The 15466-nt window shown below is 28.5% G+C and overlaps 1 long non-coding RNA gene across 1 annotated transcript; it reads right to left on the bottom strand.

Moving 5' to 3' along the window:
- Window positions 1–213: 213 nt before the first annotated feature.
- On the bottom strand, window positions 214–13838 carry LOC129974970 (uncharacterized). Its single transcript, XR_008785001.1, has 4 exons — window positions 13517–13838; window positions 11302–11475; window positions 6972–7039; window positions 214–665 (listed from the first exon to the last, which is right to left on the bottom strand). It is a non-coding gene; the product is annotated as an uncharacterized LOC129974970 (long non-coding RNA).
- Between the last annotated feature and the right edge of the window lie 1628 nt (window positions 13839–15466).

The following is a 15466-nucleotide window of genomic DNA, read 5'->3' as shown; positions in this document are numbered from 1 at the left end:
AAATCGTATAATGACCTGACATCTAACACAGTGCAAGACAATGTGCAACTACATATTAAAAGACACTCATTGTTTTGCTTAGCGTACAAATATGACGTCACTTACATTGCTTCAGTATAAAAGTAGTAATTGGAACCAATATATAAAAACAATATGCTTATTTTAACACAACGCATATTACTTGTGTATACTTATCTATAACAAATTGGTCAATTTGATGTGCATAACTTTATTTACTGTTAAAACCCAAGAAATGTCAGTGAAAATCGATACTTGGAGGTATCATTTCGCATTTTGGAAGCTAGAAGCGTTGCAAAATCGATCTTGACATTTTCAGCCTTGACATTTTTTGGCCTTGTTCGGGAATTATGTAAGACAAATATTTTTCGCCTTTCTTAACTCTTGACATTTCTTGGCTGATGTTGTCATTTTATTTATGTTGGTTAGATGTCGAAGCCATCATTTATCGGTTTTCGTTCAAATTCTGTCTTTTACGAAAGGATACTTGCATTTATTTAATAAACCTTATCTAAACAGTGTAGTAAAGAGATTTCATTCGTATCTTGATGTTGGCTTCAGTAAGTGATATTTGATTTTTGTACTGCAATGAGTCTAAAGTCATAGCAACAAATGGCAAAACAGAACGCCAGTCCACACCCCTGTGCCTAGAATCAATAAAATAGAAGAAAGGAAAAAAAAAACAGATAGAGCAAAAATACAAATATATAAGGCACTAAAAGACAGATATATAAAAGCTATGAAATTAAAGCTAAAACACCTAAATTTTGGAATCGTATATAAAAATTCAAATTACCGAAAAGATTTTCTTCAAATTTTATTCACAAATATCGGGAACGTTTAAATGAATATTCAGCTACATTTAATTAAATAGTTAATATTTCATTCATTGAAAACTAAATTTGAACTGCGTTTACGCAGTACTGCAATATGATTGTGCCCAGAAGAATTATTTAGTTAAACTAACTAAAATAACTAAATAATAAGAAATAGAATTATTTAAAGAAGATTTATATTAGTAGATTTAAGTATTAAATTTGGGCAAATTGTTATATCGAAACGATTTATTGCAATTCACTTTTTGAAAAATTGTTTCAGCATATCGCACCTAAAAAATTAAACAATTGAAATTTAAATATAATTTTCAGCAAAATGATAGAAAAAAGACAAATTTTCTTTTATATAATCTTAAAAAAAATTATTCAGTAATAGAATCAAATATTTTTTTTAATATAAAGCACAATATTTTTTAGAACAATAAAAAGAAAATTTTTTGGAGCATCATAAAGCTACATAATATTTTTTTAAAAATCTTGCAAACGATAATTATTAGAATGTTTCAAAATTAATTAAAACAATATTTGATTTTAATTTTAATAAGTTCGATTCCATGGCTTTTGCAATTAATTGAAAACGCAAGTTTTAATAAGTTCCAAAATAACTCAGAAAAAAATATCTTAATGGTTTAGGGGCCATTAGGCAATTGTCTTCTTTGCCTATTAATAATACGGTCCTGAGGAAGATATAAGAATATATTTGGTCGTACGATGAATATTTGAATTTATTGACGATTACAAACTTGGAAAACGAAATTGTCTTTGAATAAATAGTCTAGGATGATGCTGAAATATGACTCAGCTATTTTACTGCGTTTTTCTTTTCTTTTTTAAAAGTGACATAAAATAGCTGTACAAAAAGTACTTATAACTTCGAAGAAATGCAATGTTAGAAAATGAATATTATATATATATTCATTTCAAATAAACATGATTGTAGAATGCTGAGAATATAAACAATTAAACAAAAGATTGTTGTTGCCAAACGCCACAAACAAATACACCTTCCAGCAATTCCAAGAGCTGAAATTAAAAAAGTACCTTGGGAAAAATAAGCCATTTAGTTCATGAATAGAAAATATAGGCCTTATTTTATTATATATTCTTCTGAAGCTTGAGAATCACGTTAGAATTTTTTATTGACGCTATAATAGCGAAGAATTATGTTGTACAATGGTAGTAAATTGATCATTCCAGTTAGCTATATACAAGATGGCCATTTGGGGGCACAATAATAGTAGTGTTATTTATCATTAAAAATGCCCTTGAGTTTTAGAGCCTTGCCATTTATACCATTAGGTACAATTAAGGCGTCGCTCAAAGATTTGTTTATGCATGTTGGCTTCTTTTCATCAATTTAACGATGCTGCCTTTGAAAAGCTCCACTATTATCTACGGTTCATTTATTCTTTTTTTGGATTACTACCCGGCAGAGAAAGAGCAATTTTTCTACTTATATGCATAAATAGAAGCGCCTAGCTACATAGATTAACTTCTTTCGGTAGGTTTAACTGCCAAACGATTTTATATCTACTAGCAGGAAGCTATTTTTTGAGAGAATTCGAATTGGAAATGAGTCATTTTATGGCAGTTTTTCTATGGGAAGGAAAAAAACTAATATATATATATATATATATATATATATATATATTTATAAATTTAGATAAGAGAAAATTTAATATTGTTATTAAGAATTGTTGGAAGAGATTGTTTTGAAGTAATTCTTGAAAAGATATTTATATTTAATTTGTTCTGAACAGTTTATTACTATTCTGACCAATATTTTCGTTTTCTTAAAATAGATTGCTTTTTAGATTTTGATTATTTAATGAGCCGTTGTTTTTAAAACTATAACTGAAAAAGAATTAGGGATTATTCCATGTTCCATGCTATTTTTAAAGTAAAATGAAAAGATAACGCATGCTTTTTGTGAAGCTAAATCAAATTTAAATTATAACTGAGAATTGGATGAAGGAATTATTTTGAAATAATTTTGAAAAGATATTAATGATTTCAATATATTTCGAAATTAGAATTCTATTATCTTAATAATTTTTATGCTCTCAAATCTTTTGCATTTTTCAATTCGTTTATTTTTTAATCAGTCATTTAATATTTTACTTTAAGATTATTATAATCAAAAATAAAAATTGAATACTTACTTATATGCATAACAAAAATATCTGAATGATTCAAATAGTTAATTTATATGAACATTTAAAATATTTATTTATTTTAATATCACTACTTCATAAAAGAAAATAGAATAAAATGATAATATTTTGAATAACATTTTGTTGAGTCTTTTTTTTTTTTTTTTGAATTTATATTATAAATTGTCATAGAACACTTTTTGACTGTTTTCTGAAACTGGTTTTAAATAAATACTATTCACAACTCACTTAACACGATCTTAAAATAACCTGTATTTATTTCCTTATCAATAAAAATATAAAACTGTACAGCTAAAATAATAAAAACATTTATCAAATAATAAATATTTATTAAACATTTTCAGGAAAACATTAATAAAAAAAAAGAAAAGAATTATCTAAAATAAAGTTTTGACTAACTATTAATTGAATTCTAGGAATAATAAAATTGATTTAAAAGCATTTTTTATTCGAAATATATAAAATATAATTTTAAAATTAGTTATATCGGTAATAATTTAGGACGAATATTCAATTAAAATAAATTATATCATGATCTACTGGTGGAAAAATAAAACGTTTTTATATAAAAAAAAACTAAAAAAACTTTAGAACCATGCAGTAAAGCAATAGATATATGAATTCTTATCTTTACAGCGTATGGATACTAAATTCCCAAATTCAACAGTAAGCTCGTATTTAGTAAGCATGCAATTTAAAAATTATTTGGCTTATGGTTCTTCGATCTACGAACTTCACATTTTTACAAATATGGTTAATGATAGTTTGGAATGCAAAAAAGTAAGAGTAAGAATTTACTAATTTACATTCCATACAACAATCATTATCATAAATAAGATGCAATGATATAACATCATTAACATTTGCACAAAATTAAAGAATATATTAATATTTTTAAGCGATATAGTATATTAATCATAGCCTATTATTATTTATTAAATATAATGCAGATAAAAACCGATAATGAATGGAAAAACTTCCATAAATTATATCATCTAGAATGACGCCATTATATTGAGTTAAAAATTAAAATGCATAGAATGAACAAATATGAGATAATAAATTTAGAATTTTGTATTATTAAAAAATGTATTTGCAATTTTTTTTTGACAAAAAATGGTACTGAATATTTTAAATTTAAAAACTTTTAAATTCATGGTATTTTTTTATTTTAATGAAATGCTATTAATTCCTTTTAAATATTTTGTTTCACGTTTTGAAAAATATCATGTATGGATAAACGATAGTTTATATTCGAATATCTTCATTGTTTCTTCTGATACTAATTAAAGTCACGTGATTTGTTATAAAATAGATTTATAACAAATCACGTGATAAAAATCACAATAGAATGTAAATACAACTAAATTAAACTATCTAAGCAACCGGAAGCGGCTACGGTTGCAGCAGGTTTTGTATCATAAAAATTCATTAAATTTTTTAAGTTGTGAGATAAGTGTGACACTAACTTCCACATCAGCTCCCTTCTGGTTTTGAACCTTGGAATATTCATTCCCTTATCCGTACTGTTTACTTTCCTGAAGGCCTAACCTCTCTCAGAAACAACTTTTTCAAAGAACTTCTAAAACATCTGCCACTTTTAGAGGGGACCGGTTTCCTTTCGATTGTCAAAATGAGGAAGCGAAGAGATTGAAAAAAATAAAATATTTTTGTAATTTTCCCCCTTTACTACCGCAAGCGTTCGTGCTAAATAATTCAAAAATTCAATCACTCTCCAATCATGTGACGGTTGATGAACTGACTTCACTTCAGTCAGTTTCGCTTGATTCCTGAATCGTTTGCATGATGAATAGCTTAGTTGACATCTGTTGCCACACGAACTCACATTACTTCCGGATATTTATGAAATGGATTATTCTACAGCTGGAGATGAAAGAATAATTGCTATAATATATTTTACTCATTTAAAAATGATTATAAGGAAATTAATTTAGATGGAAAAAATTAAATGTATTCAAAGAATCTGTATTCATTGTATGTGTATATTATTATTATTTATTTATAATATTATAGAAAAAATATATTTATAAATTTAAAACAAGTTCATTTATAAATTCTTATTTAGTGATACAAAAATGCTTGTGGATTTATTTTACTAATGAAATTTATTCTTTTATTATGGAACAGAAATAAAATTAAACAGAACATTTCTGTTAAAAAAGAAAGAAAAAAAAAAAGCCATTAAATATCTGAATGTAAATAATTTCATTCTGCGCTAATTTTTTTCAATGTTTGAAAAAATATAAAGTTTTAGAATGATATTTATTGAAACAACATTTTTCTAATATATTATTTAATTATTTTTCGAAGTTCAAAGTAATTTTGCAGAAATTTGAAATCATTCATTCTACTTTCAAAGCGAATTTTTATAAGCTTGGAATTATGAAAATTAAAATATGTAATAAGTCTTATTTTCAAATCCATTTTTTACCCTGTAATAATATTTCCTTAAACCTCTTTTATACTTGTTAAAATTCTTGTACAGCGACCATATTTCTTATTATTCTTTAAGATTCTTAATAATTTAAATGTTTGCTAATTAGTAATAGTTAACTACATTTTTAAACAACTAAATAGTTTCGTATTTTCAAAAGAATGCAAATTTAAATTAGTACACAAATTTAAGTCTAAGAATTTTAACACTAATTAAGCTTTCGCTTCTGAGCTTGCTTTCATTCGAGGCCTTTAGTTATTCTGAAAGTATTTTGATTAAATCTTTTCGCTTGTGTAATTTTTCTGCTTCATTTAAAAAAGGCCTTGAGGGTTTTAAGCTTATGGAATACTTTCTACGCTTATTTTTAGCAAAAAATAGTTTGTTTATTAGTCTTTTTTTAAAGTTTAATAGCAACGTTAGGACTTTTTAATTGTAAAATATGGATTTCTTGACGAAAAAAAGACACACACACACACACACACACACACACACACACACACACACACACACACACACACACACACACACACACACATACACGCACACACATACACGCACACACACACACACACACACACACACACACACACACACACTATATATATATATATGCTATCATAAATTTTTCTTTAATGAAATTTTTTACATGCTTCAATAATTCACATGAACTTTCAACTTTCTTTTAAAAAGTGCCTTTCGGTTTGTCTTTTATTTTGCTTTCAATTAAATATAGTTCTTTCGTGTGAATTATGTCATCTCATGAAATTTTCTTACTTCATCAAGGCATTTCATTTATTTATAGCATCTAAATCTGTAAAAAATTCTTTTTTATTTATTGAATTTTTCTATTTATTAAAAGGAATTTTATATTTTTTTATATACTATCAAAATAATGTTCTTAGCTATCGTTCGTTCTTCAAAATATTATTTGGTTCTTTGTCATATTATATACGTATAATCTTCTATAAAAAAAGTCATTTTTTACATTAATTTAGTTTGAAATTAAAAGAATGAATTATTTCTCTAATTTTCGATGAATTTCAAAACATTTGCTAATTACAATGTTACAATTTGCTAATTACAATGACATTACTTTTCTGTCAGCATTATTATAGCTTAGCAAACGACAAATTTTGAATGAATTGATTTGGAGATGAAAATTCCATTAAATTTTGTGATTGATAGTGGATAAATCTTTTATTTAAATCTCAGTCTTAGTTAATCATAATTTTGGTGATAATTACATTTGATATTTTTTTGAAGTGTCTTGGTGTATTCGAAATTATTTAAAACTTTCTAGATTATTTCCCATTTCTCAAAATAATAAATAAATTTGAATCTCCAGTTTTCTTTTCAATTAAAAAAAAATAATGATATATTTAATTTTAATTTGAACGTATATAAATAAATAGTTTTAATTTAAAACAGCTAACAAATGATGAAGTCACGAATATTTTGAACAATAGATTTTATATTTGAATTCTTTACCTGACATTTTCATCCATATAGTGACAGAACTGCTTGGTTACAAAAGGTGGCTAGTACTGGATACGAATCTAGAATCGAATATTAAATACTTTAGACGTTCTAATATGGACAAATTACAAATAAATAAAAGAACAAATAAATAAAGAAAGAAATTAGAAAAAAATATGATTACAAATAATAAATAAAAGCACATAAGAATCTAATTGCAAATATGAAAAAAAGCACCACCATTGTATCATATATACATATAACATTTGAAAAGAAAGTTTATGCTCAAATTGAAAACACTGTAAAATGCATTTTTAAAAAACGAAATATTTTCTGCATTTATAAATCATCTGGATTATTTTTATAAAATATTTAAGCGAATTAAAAGCAAACAGAAATACTAATTTTTTTCACCAAACGATAAGAATACTTTTACGAATTTAATGAAACAGAATATTTGTGTCTTTTTCTAATGGTATTCGCATGAAAATTCATAGTCCTTGTGATTTCTTTTTGGCATAATTAGATATTTTTTTCTATAAAAATAAGAATCATGTCATCTTTAAACATTGAGCATTTTGCAACGATGCGAACTAAAAGACGTCATGTGCGCTTGTTTGTATTATCGATTATTTTGTTATTTTTCTATTCAATTGGATGAACATAACCTTGATTTTCCTTTTAAATGACAGACCTGAAATTAAAATAATTACAGGATGTATAATGATATGTTTTAAAATATTAAACTAACTTTTATTAAAATTTTTCTCTAATCTCCTATCATTTATTTCATTAACTGCCAGTAATATTTGGCAACTATAATTAGTTTTGTGATTCATCCTGAACTGTAATTTTCTTGATCATTAAAAATTATTATTAGTTTCTTGTAGAAAGATTATGCGTTATCACTTAATGGTAGTTAAAATGAAATTTTAATCTGAATATTCCAGATATATAATAACAGAGAAATAGATAATTAATTTCGTATTTTTTTTATGTTTTTGCACATTAATATTTTCTAGAATTATTACGGAAAAATTTCAAACATCTTGTTTAAATTTCAATTAATTAAAATTTATAAAAATCGCTCCAAAATGCCCATTTCATTCTCTAAGATTTATTGGAGCCAAATTTGGTATTTTAGACCAAACGATTTGGCCTTTAGAAGGAAAAAACAAACACTCTTCTTTATAATTAGTAGAGAGAGAGCTAACAAATACTATCTGTTCCCATTTAATTTTCAGTTTGGAGTTGGTGATGCGATTTTTGGATAAAAGTAGGTTTAGAAGTGAAGGGGGGAAAAAAGTACAAAGCTTTTTTTTAAAAATAATTCCATTGTTTTCAAAGCAAACAATGCCATTCCAAATTATTATATTTATTACTATTAAAATGAGCAACTTCAGATGCACAGCTTTTCTTCTGAATATTTCAATGTCGACACCACGAGATAAACACTTTCGAAGGTCACCGAATAGCGACCACCTGGACATATCAGAACCGTTGCAAGCACTCCAAGTATTCTTCCAGATGGTTTTAGTGGCAGCTGTGACATTAGAGACCCGATTCCTTTCCTTATAAGGGGGATTAAAAACTTTTGAGGGAGAATAAAAGTCGTTTTCTAAAAGTTACTTCTTTTAAATAAAATCTCTTCACCTAAAACATCGTTTGTTTGCGGTATCTTCTTAAATTAAAATTATGAAGTGGTTAACCAATAAAGATAAGTTTTACGAGAGAAATAGTCCTAGATTTGTATTTATTTGTATTTACAAACTGTCTCTGTAATCATTTATGAACTTTTTTTTGTAGTTCATGAAAATAAATCATGTTATTTTTTAAGTTCATTTATTCATAAATTAAATTAATTACTATTTGTTATTATATCAAATATACAAAGAGATAAAAATGTAATAGCATAAAATTATTCGATCACTAACTTTGAATGAATATTCTATTTAATTCTCTTAAGTGAAGAAAAAAACTGGAATTATAACTGGAATTACAGTCACTCAGAAACGAAAGCAGTCAGACAAATTAAATTTAGACTAAGATCTTCACACATAAATTGTAAACTTGTACGAAATCGTCAATGAAAAATCGGTCTATATGTCCGCTGGTGCTCAGTTTAACATGATTCAAAATCACAACGAGTATGAATGACGAAGTTTTGCATTCTATTTTATTACTACAGTTTTAAACCAGCATCAAATTTTGCGCCAAAATAATGCATCACCAGCATCAAAAAATTCATCATCCAATTATGCAAAATCAGCATCAAAATATCAACCACAACCATAAATCGGTTGAGTTGTTGCTTAATTGTGCTGCTCCTAAAACGCCAAAACAAAGTTCTTGGGAAATCACTCCAGCTGTTTCGAAGAGAATTCAATGCTGTATGAGATAGTTTATATATATTTTATTTTAACTGATTTCTATATATGTTCAGATCATTAAAATATAATGCCAAGAAACAAAATATTTTCAATGTCAGTTTTTAGATTTAATTGAGTTGTTAAGACAGCGAAATTGCTTTGGAATTAAATATTGAGCATGAAAAAGGAGCATTTTTCCAAACTACTTCCAACCATTAATTTCCACGATTAAAAAATGATTAATTTTAAAGTTGCAATAAAAAAAATTAAATTTCAAGCATGACAGTTCGTTTTATCTACTAAATAGCTTACAAGAAATACAAATTTAATTTGAAATCTAATTTGTAAACTAACTTATGAAAGTTACTTATTTTTCTGATGACAGGAATTGAACAAAACAAAGACACTTCATTTTGATGGTTAGTACAGTATTTAAAAGCTTTTGAATACGGAGAATCTGTTTCAAAATTTCTCTGATAATCCTTGGAACATGATCCCCGGCAGCTGGCAAAGGGGGTGTCGAAACTGCCTCCAGTTTTCTCTCCCAGTCCATCATACTCACTTGTTTGATTCATTTCTTCTGTGGTTGGTTCTCCTTCGTCCCTGAACAAACAGTGGAAATCTCCGAACTATTTACCCTTGAATTTAAAACAAGATTATGTAATGTATATCGAAAAGAGACCTATACTTGCACGCCGCCTTTAAAAATTAGAATATTATTCCCTCGGCTAATTATTATATTATTAGAATATTAATAAATCGGTCTTAAAAATTAGAATATTAATAAATCGGTCTTAAAAATTAGAATATTAATAAATCGGTCTTAAAAATTAGAATATTATTCCCTCGGTTAATTATTATATTATTAGAATATTAATAAATCGGTCTTAAAAATTAGAATATTATTCCCTCGGTTAATTATTATATTATTAGAATATTAATAAATTGGTCTTAAAAATTAAAATATTATTCTTTCGGTTTTCTCCGACAGTTACACAAAAGTCTATTTTTGTGCTTAGCAACAGCATCTATATTGTAACAGAAAATATCCAAAATCCGTCTATGGATTGTCAGAAAAAGTCCAACAGGTTCAATAATGAATAATTCTACTACAGTCTTTATTCTACAAAAAGGAAACCGGTAATAAAATACACATGAAGCGTATATACAACGGCATTTTCAGTAAATGGCAGCTTACACACAGTAAATAGGCAACAGATAACCGTAACAGCATAAAATACCTTAGAAAGAACAAAAAATCTCAAATGAGAAACTTCGCTCAACTACTCGCTTGAACTCGACTTAATTTCAAATTCAAAGATCGTTGGTCTCTTTCTCTACTACTGTTCCCATTTTCGAGAGAACTTTGATAAACTTTGATGGAATTCTTAACTTTAATAACTGGACAGTTTTCGATAATTCGTTTCACCATTTTGCAAACAATTGTTAACTCAGAATGGCGTATATGAATATAATTTAGAAAGCTCCATATTTATCGTGCAAGTATAATTTAAAATAATATTCTTTTTTTTGTTGCGATAAGATGTAGCGAATCAAAGTTGTTGAAATGACTAAATGAATGCTATTAAAATGGGGATCGAAAAGCTGGTCACAGAAGGCAGCTAATCAAATTAAAACTAAAATACAATAATAGGATATGGCATTTATTTAGGAGAATAAATAAATTCGTACATCAAGCATTAAATTAAATCAACCAAAAAAAATTGTGACAGTTTAAAATTCTTCTATTTATCTTTCATAAGCATTTATCTGTATATTTATTTTTCAGATATATAACTATAATTAGGGGTGTTAAAAATTATTTGTACATAAATCAAATTGAATTTGCTCTTTGTCTTCAAAGGGGTCATATATATATATATATATATATAAAAGTGGGTGCAAGACGTTCTGCTTTAATTTTAAATTGAATTAAATGTTTCGTATGAATGCCATATTAAACTCACGATTACCTTTCTGACGACAGATGGTGAACTTTCCAAACGTTCCGCTCCGCCTGCCACCCTTGCCCAACCCTAAAGGGTAAGTTTTTACTCTGGAGTAACGTGTAGAAAGTGTCATAAACGGGCAGGAAGGCCTTAAGGTCAGTTTACCAATTCTTTTCTGTACTAACGTGTGTGTGCCAGCTGCTAAGAGAAGAATTATTTGACATTTGTTAACAAGTAATACTTTAACTGTTAACCATTTTTCAATTTTTCTTTTACTTTGTAAATACAAAATATATAATGCAAAATAGTAAATAAAAAAATAAAAAAACATTTGAAATAGAGAATCCTTATTATGCTCGAATAGAAGAGCATAATAAGGAAGGGTGTTGATATAAGAAAGGGGAAAAAAAAAGAAAAAAAAAAGGAGTTTTTCTTAAAATGTGTAAAAGCTGAATACTGGACTGAAAATCGGATGAGACATTTTTTTAATAAAAAAAGTGAAATGTCACCTCTGAAAATAAGCAAAGATGTCACAATAACAAAATATTTAATAGACAAATACATCAAAAGGATTTTGAATATTATTGGGAAATATATTATAAAGTACTCATAACAATTGCAAAGTTCAGAATTTATTGAAAGGAGGCAGCATGATTGGATGTGACATAAAGGTGGGTTTCAAACATAGTAAAACCTTGGATAGCCCAAACTTGGTTATTCGAAATGCCCTTAAAATCGCGAATTCAACCGATATGAGTTGAAAGCAACACTAGAGCTATTTTAGGATTAATTTCGTATTGTTAGACTCTGGTCAGATGAAGAGGACGATAAGAGAGATGGCATATATCCCCTTCCTCTTATTCCTAAGAATTTTGGGTCTCGAGTAAGACCATGAGCGTCATGATTGCTCAATGCTGTTCAGAGTTCTGCACATGAGCATTTTGTGCTTCTTAGTGCAGTGAAGAAAACCGAGTATACATCTTAGAGAATTTTCAATGGAATGAAACCGAAATTCGACACAAAATACAATTTCAAAAACAAGACCATATTACAAATTTCATTTATTTAATTCCTTGCGTGTTTGAATGACAGCAAGAAACTGACAAAAACAGCAGAGTTTTAAAATGATTAATTATTATAAACTGCCTTTGGCGATCAACTTTTTTATCAGATTTTTGTCTTTGCATTTCATATTAATAGTTTAAGCTGTTACGCTATTAATATGGAATGCATTTCTTTTAAGAGAAATTTCATCTTTTTATTTTATAAGATTCAAAAGTATGAATTTAATTAAATCAGTTTACTACAGATTTATTGCTCGTGCAAATCAAAAATCGTATAAATTAAAAAATAAAAGCTGAAGTCGGCTCAAGTGCCGTCCTCGTCTTCTGCCCAGGATCCAAAATTGCGAAATCCGTCCTAAAACAGCCCATTGGAGTGAGAAAGAGTATTGTCCGGGTGTATGGATTTTTGCCACAATTTTGCAAACAATGTCAGGAGCATGTTTTTTTTTTTTTTTTTTTTTTAAATCAGAGTTGACTTTAAAAAGCTTTATAAATGCACTACGATTTTACCTCTATTGCTCCCCTGGGTTGTCTATTCCCCACCCTAAGCTGCTACATCACTACGCCGATCGAGCAAACAAGTATAATTCTCAGAATAGTTAAGCATGATATTTTAATAGTTATAGTATATGTTAACAACCTTTTATAACAGCCCTTTACTGTCTCGTATTGTAACTGTCAAAAAAATTCGAATTTTAATAAATCCCCATATTCCAGATTTTTGAAAAACACAGTTTTTGAATTCCGTCTGTCTCTGAACAATGGGATTCAAAATTACTTAAAGTATTACATATGAAATTTGGTATGTTGCCTTAACACTAAATCTGTAAATTCATATGAAATTTTCTTGAACATTCATTCTCAGGAAGTTTTTCTATCTTTCTGTCAGTGTACAAGTGAACGTAGTAGCAACAAAAATAAAGAACTAATCAAACGAAATTTGGTACGCAGTTTAGAATCAAAAATGTACACCATATTACATTTGAGCCAAAATCCATCAACGAGTTGACCGTTTGCCGGTCAATTCATTTGCATTCTTTGAAATGCGTTAATTCAAAAACACAACTACTTCGATAAATAAAATTTGGTATTTAATTTTGTAAGTAAAACTTTAGTTTTGAGTGAAAATTTGGTTTCTATCGCTGGAAAAAAAGAAAAACATTCAAAAGGCATACTCGATTTTCTCCACTATACTAAGCAGCATAAAACGCTGATGTGCGAACTCTGAAAATAGAAATCTGCACACTCATCTAGATAACGGCCTCGCTCAAGGTCCACAATTTTCATCCAGGGGGGAGTAGATAACACCTGTTTGAAGGAGTTGCTAGAAAGCTTCGGAAAGACCATATTTGCTGGATCCATGGACAAAGAAATGCGCAATATCTTTGAATAGTTTCTTATGATTTCGCAAAAATTGCGGAACAAGTGTTTGTGCAACCTCTTAATCTGGTTTCTTTTAAGTAAGACAATTTTTGTCTTGATGATCGCAAAATAAAGTATGGACTCAAGCAAACCATCCACAAACCGAGCGCTATCTAACGCATACTAATTCCACAAAGCAACGATAATCACTTTAATACCTTCTCTTTGTTTACGTGTTATTCACCATGTACGGTGTCAACCTGAGACGAAAGAGTACGCGAAGAATTAAAAAAGAATGGCACGAAATACCTTCCGAACAGGTGTGGGTTCAGTGCGTGCCAGCTGCTGGAGAGTCTATAATTATCCCCCCACCCCAAGTATAGAGTATTGCTTTAAACCTTTGGCAACCAACCCTGAGTTAAGTCGCCCAAAGTCGGACTTGCGAATCAAGTATGCAATGTTTTCTGGCACTTTTTCAGGAAATCCCAAGAGATAAGAGAACCCTTCCTTCGCCGGCTTGTTTTGTTGTCGTTCCACGGGGTTGGCCACGGAATGGGACTTCCTTGCTGCAAGCGTTCCACTTGAAGAGCGAAGATTTCCGGGGATGGTCGAAATCTGAGGGATCAGCATCAGCAGTATCCGGTAATTTCTGTCGTGGCAACAATTGCACCTTAAACCGGATTCACAGCTCTGGACTGGAAGCCTGGATTTTTCCGTATTGTTCCTATTTTCCTGTGCTCTGGTGTGGTGTGGGAGGGTGGAACAAAAACAGTTTTGCTTCGTCGAAGCGTAATAGGATATATATTGAAGACCTTGAAATTTATAGATGAAAAAAATGAGCATGTTGACAGATTTTTTTAAGGGTCTTTTACTTTCTCGTATACGTACGTTATATAGAGAAAATATAGTAATCGTCAAAAAATTCGAATTCCAGATTTTGTCGAATCTCGACGTTTTAGACCTTCCTGAATTCGAAAAACATATTTTTGGAAAATATCCATCTGTCTGTGATAAAGACAATTCAAAAACGCTTTGAGCTAGATGGATGAAATGTGGTATACGCCTTTATATCAAATTTGTAGATTTCTAACAAATTTCGAGCAAAACCCTCTCAGAGGAAGTCTGTCTGTCCGGCTGTTCGAATATAAGTTAACACATTTCAAAACTGAGAGAGCTAAATAGATAAAATACGATTAACAGAATTAGCATCTATATTCTAGACACATGTCAAATTTTGAGCCAAATTCAATAAAGGGTCGACGATCTGTCGGTCTGTACTTTCAGAAATGTATATAGATATTTCTGAAAGCAATCTTTACGTTATTGCATATATATATATATATATATATATATATATATATATATATATATATATATATATATATATATATATATATATATATATATATACACACTCAATAAAGATTTGAATATATGAAATCTGATGCGGGATTTTGTGTGTCAAATTTTAGTTTCAGATGGTTGGGAAAAACACGTCTAAAACACAAATTCGATTCTCGTACACTAATAAAAGCATGCCAGGAATTAATCACCAAATAACTCGCCAAGGACGACACGATAGATTCAGTAAAAATGCCACATTCACGCCAAAAGTCAATATTACGTAACTATTATACGCCAATGCTATTCTCTGAGATAACATTTTTATAAGAGAGCATGCGAGAAAGTTCTAGGGAGACCACTTCCGCTTCATTTGAAATGCTAGAAATTATTAGTTAGTCATAACATTTCAGTATTATTTT

The sequence above is a fragment of the Argiope bruennichi genome, chromosome 7, assembly GCF_947563725.1.
Source record: "Argiope bruennichi chromosome 7, qqArgBrue1.1, whole genome shotgun sequence".
NCBI lineage: Eukaryota > Metazoa > Arthropoda > Arachnida > Araneae > Araneidae > Argiope > Argiope bruennichi.
Note: the sequence above shows the minus strand (reverse complement) of the source record. Positions and strands in the feature narration are given on the sequence as shown.